We start from the raw sequence: 6,263 nt of genomic DNA, 5'->3' as shown, positions 1-6,263 counted from the left end.
TTACTTAAAATTATTATATTATCACTTCATTCGATTGATTCTAGGTATTAGGTGTTTCAAGCGTACTTAATACAATGCTTTATATCCGCGGAAACCGTCATGATTTCGATCAATGGGAAAGTTTTGGTAATCCAGAATGGGCATACGACAATGTACTCCCATACTTTAACAAATCAAAGAACTAAAGAAACCCATATTTAGCGCAAAACACCAAATATCATAGCACAGGTAAGCTACGATGTTAATCATTCATGAAATTCGGAAGATTCGGATGATTAATGTTTTGAGATAACAAGACATTACCAGTGATGTTGAGTTATACATTTAGTTTCATGAAAAAATTGTTTCTATAAGAGGTTAATTAACCATTCAAGATTCTCCGTATACCTCTCTGAGTCTATCTTATCTTCAAGCTGCAGAAAAAATGGCTTGTAACATTTGGGATATAAATGCGGAATGACAAACAGGCTTTGCATTCTTTCAATATATAAAGCATAAGGGCACTAGATCAAGTGTAGCCAAAGCATTTGTACGTTCCATTATTTTTCAAAAGAATTTTGACCTATCGTTATAGAGTCATGTTACGCATATTTCATAGAAAAAAAGCCATGGCGCAAAATATATTAGAAATGTTGAGGTCATATTTGCGAAGAAAGAAGTTATACTTTCGGTAAGTGCTATAAACACTCCTCAATTATTGATGCTATCTGGAATCGATGTTAAGAATCACCTCGAAAATCTTAATATTCCAGTGATCCAGGATTCACCTGGTGTAGGACAGAACCTTCAAGATCATATAGGCGTAGGTGGTCTAATCTTCCTCGTTGACTACAATATCAGTTTGAAGACTTCTGTTTTGACGAACTTAAACGCTATATTGGAATATGCAATTAACGAAAAAGGCTCTCTAGCTTCGAGCATTGGTCTGGAAGTAGTAGGTTTTCTATCCTCCAAAAACGCCAATAAAACCGATGATTAGTCTGACATGAAATTTATGATTACCTCTGCCACGATTAATAACCCTTTTGATGTAAGAGCAAATGCATTCTGCCTAACGAATGATTTTTACGATAACGCCTACAACGAGATCATTAATCATGACAGTTTCAGCATTATTTCAATGATCCTCAGACCTAAATCTCGTAAGTATGTGAAATTAAACTCGAAAAATTTGCTGAATTATCCGTTAATGTATCACGATTATTTAATGAATCCTGATGATGTGAATGTATTACGAAGAGTCAAAATAACAATTGCATTTGCTGAAACAAGTAGCTTGAAAAAATTAAGGGCAAGATTGTACAGTAAATCATTGTTAAATTGTAAACATCTTACGATGTTCATAGATGAATACTGGGAATGTGCAATTTGTCAATTCACAATGACCATTTATCACATTATTGGTCAAGTTTTCTAAACAAATTAATTGTATATTAAAAAATTAATATTTTTCTGCAAATTCCGTTTTGAAAAAACCAACGCTTTGATATATTAATTTAGTTTACCAACACTGAAAACAATTTAATGTAAAAAGAGTGACATTCGTGGATTGATGGTATCTCACTTCAACCATTTATGATCCAATTTCCTTTCTTTCTAATCTTTCCTTTACTGAATATAACATAAAATGTTCTTTCACTACACCTTCTTTTCGTCCTTGACTTAAATAAAAAGCAATTTGTGTTTTAAAACCTAGATGGCTATATCGACGTTTGCTTCAAACATTATATAATAGACAATCACTTCTTATATAAAAGCCAAATATTTATTATTATCAAATTTAATAGACGGAACATGATGAGGTAATACCATTTTATTGATTATGTAATTTTCTTATGTCTGGGTCTTCAATGCTAATTTTTTTTATGTTTTTTTTGTCTCATCTTTTACTATACTTATTGGCTATACTCCATGAAATGTACATTATAAGTACCTTATTATCATACCATTTTACATTATTTATAATTCGTAAACAACCCTTCATAGCTCAGTTTCTCTTTCTCACTTCTTCATCAAAGGAAAACATACAATTTTTCAATCGATTTGATCGTACAGTTTCAACACTTGAAATTTCCATTCATGAAAATTCTCCTATTAATTCAATACATGTCCAAATAAATTTTGGACGTTATCAAAAATACGTGATATATTACTATTATATCTTGATGTAACAGTCTTTTATCCTGAAAATGTCTTATTTTAAGAATCAAAAAATTGTAAAATAATTCAATGAAAATCTTTGCTGCATCAATTTGTTTTCATACAATTCTAAATACACTGATGCTCCTGGCGATTATTCGGACATTCAGTTTTATTTCTTATCAACTTCTATCAATTTTTATAATGAATTTAGAACAGTGGTTTTGTGGAACAATGAGTTTTTCGGACTGAAAGATAGCGTTTACAATATGGTCTTCAAACTATTGAAAAATGCAGACACTTGTTTATTAAACAATTGTATACCTAAACATCAGTTTATTGAAACTCAAAATCGGATCGAGTCACTTAAAGAGTAGGAATCCTCTGATTCATACTGATATTATTCCGAATTATTTCGCTTATAAAGAAGATGTAGACATCCTAACAGACGGTATATAAATTGCTATGTCTGTTTCAAACACAAATGCCTTTCGAAGATTTAATTCGAGACCATATTCTATTAAACTACCAGGTTGTCAAAGATTTCTTTCCGCCATAAACGAATATTGGAAGTGGACCATACGACAATTTACCTTCACCATGTATCATCCAGTGGATACGTGTAAAATGGGACCAAGAAACGATGCAACAGCTGTCGTGGATCCAAAATTAAGAATATACGGTGTAAAAGGTTTACGAGTCGTTGATGCCTCTATAATGTCTACCATTATTAATAGAAATACTAATGCACCAGTTATCATGATCGGCGAGAAAGCAAGCGCCATTATTAAAAAAGACTGGAGATATTAAAAAAAAAAAAAAAGAACTTTGTAAAAAATTTTAATTCTCCTTTTAATCTATATTAACTGAATTATACATGATATAATATATATTGTTAATATATATTACTATGATAAAGTCAAGGTAATTTCGCAAATAGAGATTTGAATGTATTAAACTTGATACACTTGTCTTGTTTCTCTGCGAAATAAATCAAATGAAATTCTTAGATATGATTATATTCAAATGAGAAATAAAAAGATGAGATATAAAGTCGATGTCGAGCAAATAATATAGATTGCTCTTCATTCGAATCAAAGTTTAACAATGAATTATCGGATTCATAATCATTAATACTGTATTTTTTTTTCTTCTTTCACACTTAAAAAATTTCATATTTCAGATATGTAGCATAGATAAGGAAGATAATCAATATACTATTATTACAGCTTGATATCTCTAAAATTTTTTATTTTAAGTATCACTAAACTCTAGAAAAATTTAATAAAAATCGGTACTAAATATTCCAGAATGCTCTACTTTTTGATTCTAGTCATTCCAATAGTAACATTCCTACAAATAAGGAATCCGTTTGAAATTTTTTTCAACTTACGACCTATAATCTTTCTCGCCGTTAAGAAGCACTGTTGCGGAAAGTAGATACTGAAAGTAGATACGGAAAGTAGAGGTTTTCAACGTCAAATACTACACAATAAAGGAACAAAAGTATAAAAAAAAAACATAAGTATGTCTCTTTTGTAAATAATGAATAGCTAATAAATTAAAAAAAAATCAAACTGTATTATCTGTCATAGTTTTTATAAAAAAAAAATTAAATAGATCGAATCTTTCTCGAACGTCTAAATCGATAAGACCACTTGATTTGCTATTATGAAAATATAATTTTTTATAGATGATTAAAATAGTGTCTAACAATATGCAAATAAAATATGCAGATTGTTTTTATTACGAATTTATAAACGAAAATATAACAATAAGATCGAGACAATTCGGATTCATTTTCTATTGCGAAAACACATTCTTATAGCTTATATTAATATTATTACTTCAATAAAGGAATTACTTCTTTTTTTAAGTGTTTTTTATAGTATCGATTGAAAAAGCGTTTAAGATTAAGAACATTGTAGCTTTCTACTCACTTACATTTTCAATGTAATTTTACATGAATAACTTTCTTGAGAATAGAATACCTTCTCCAAGCAAAATCTATTGATAAAGTCTACAGGTGAAATCTCTTCTTAGTTCACTCACTCTTCTTGACCGCGATAATGTCGATAAAATAATTCTGTGATGGGACATATTTAAATTTTTAAATAAAATTGAAGAATATTGTTTCATCAATATTTTTTTTTTACGTTTATAATCGTCTTCATTCATTATTAGAAAAGAAAAAAAAAAGAAAAAAAAACAAGAGATATCCTACTATAACTCTTTGAGCACGATGCTGTTCTTCGTGAGGAATATCAATTCTACATCAGAACGAGGAAGAAAGAGAGAGTGTATGTAAGAGAGATTCCACTTCTTCGAGACTTATTAAAATGCAGCGCGCATCTCGATAGAGAGAAATGCATTTTTCTTTGCGATATGTGCGACATAAGTGCTTAAAGTGCAAAAAAGATAATAAAATAAAAATATTTTTCTACGTAAAATCAAATAAGACCAATATAGAACTAGTTAGAATCGGCCGAACCAGCCTTTCTTCTTACGCTCGAAGGAAAAGTGGAGCACCGAAAGAAGGCACTGGAACATTGTCTTGAAGTGAAATGTAACTTGAATGTAACAACTTTTCTTATCCTTTTTTTATATATTATTATTATTATTATTATTATTATTATTATTATTATTATTACTACTACTACTACTACTATTACTATTATTATTGAAATTAACATCTAAAAACAAATTAAAAATAGTCTTTTTCTTTTTTTTATTGAAATTAATAACGAAAACTAAATAAAAATAATCAAACTAGTACTATTTACTCAAGTAATTTAAGACCACTTTCACAAATAGCTCAAAGAAGACGCACGAAAAAGTATACAACACATACATCACATAAAGGTGAAAGTATCCGAGAATGGATTCTCTTCCGTGACGTCAACGAAAGAGTATTCGTATGCACCAAAAATATACGTTGCACATGTGAACCAACATTTTATCCCCCACTATTCCATCAATCAATTCAATTGTAATTCATTTGGACAATGAATGGTGAGCTAATTCTTTTCATTCTTTCAAAAGTTAAGTCTACACAATTTTAATAAAGAACCTAAATTAATATTCCAGCACATTTGCATATTCTGATTTTTTTTAAAATAATATAAAATATAAGAGTAGAGAGTCAAATAGAAATTCGTTTCACTCTGAAAAAATTGATAATACATTTCAACACTCTTTCTTTCTAGCTATACGATCGTCCTCACCTAGTACTCGACGGACGAGAATCTAACAAGATTTCACTCTCAGTATTCAACACACCGCCGACATTGAAACTCTCTGCACTACTGTTAGTCTCAGTACATTTTGCCGGTATATTTAAGAGAAAAGTACGTACGTGTTTTAAACAAGTTCTTTCTTATAACATAATATATGAACTAAAGAAAGTGTCTGTGATTTAAAAATTATAAAATTCGGATAGCAAAATACTTAGTGAAACATACAGTGATAGTGTGTAAATAATTATTTTCGAAGAATTACAAACGGACTACGACCATATTGTGTTAGAAAAATCAAGGTGAATAAATCTAGGAAATGACAATAGGTTTGGTTTCCTTAATTACTACGACATCCGCCGTAGGAGTTGGTTTGATTCCACTTGTGGCAATCGGACTATCGTTATACAGATACGACAAAATGGATCCTGAATCTCCTCCGGAAAATATTCGCGAGGTAAATTATTATTTCAATTTTTTCGATCATCATTTTTTCTAAACATGAATAAGATGTAAATCATTTTCGGTAATAAATTCTCTAGATAAAAAGAATGTACGACTTCATCGTGGTGGGAGGTGGAAGTGCTGGAGCGGTGATAGCCTCAAGGTTATCCGAAGTGTCCAATTGGAGCATATTGTTAATAGAGGCTGGTGACAATGAAAACGAAATTTCTGATATACCAATTTTCGCGGGCTACGGTCAATTATCAGAATTAGATTGGAAATATCAAACCATGCCATCAATGACATCGTCTTATTGTCTTGCAATGGTAGGAGACAGGTGCAATTGGCCACGCGGAAAGGTTTTGGGTGGCAGCAGTGTCCTGAATGCCATGGTATACGTGCGCGGCAACAGGTAATTCTTTTTTACCTACGTGACGTGTTCCGTCC

At 30.6% G+C, this 6,263-nt stretch overlaps 1 protein-coding gene and 1 pseudogene across 1 annotated transcript in view; one reads left to right on the top strand and one right to left on the bottom strand.

Moving 5' to 3' along the window:
- LOC122628030 (flotillin-2) overlaps nucleotides 1–6,263 on the bottom strand; it is a 99,890-nt gene that overhangs the window by 82,013 nt on the left and 11,614 nt on the right. The gene's annotated exons all lie outside the window — the stretch shown is intronic.
- The window catches only part of LOC122627476, a 7,889-nt pseudogene that overhangs the window by 720 nt on the left and 906 nt on the right, over nucleotides 1–6,263 (top strand).

This window comes from Vespula pensylvanica, chromosome 3 (assembly GCF_014466175.1).
Source record: "Vespula pensylvanica isolate Volc-1 chromosome 3, ASM1446617v1, whole genome shotgun sequence".
Lineage (NCBI taxonomy): Eukaryota > Metazoa > Arthropoda > Insecta > Hymenoptera > Vespidae > Vespula > Vespula pensylvanica.
Note: the sequence above shows the minus strand (reverse complement) of the source record. Positions and strands in the feature narration are given on the sequence as shown.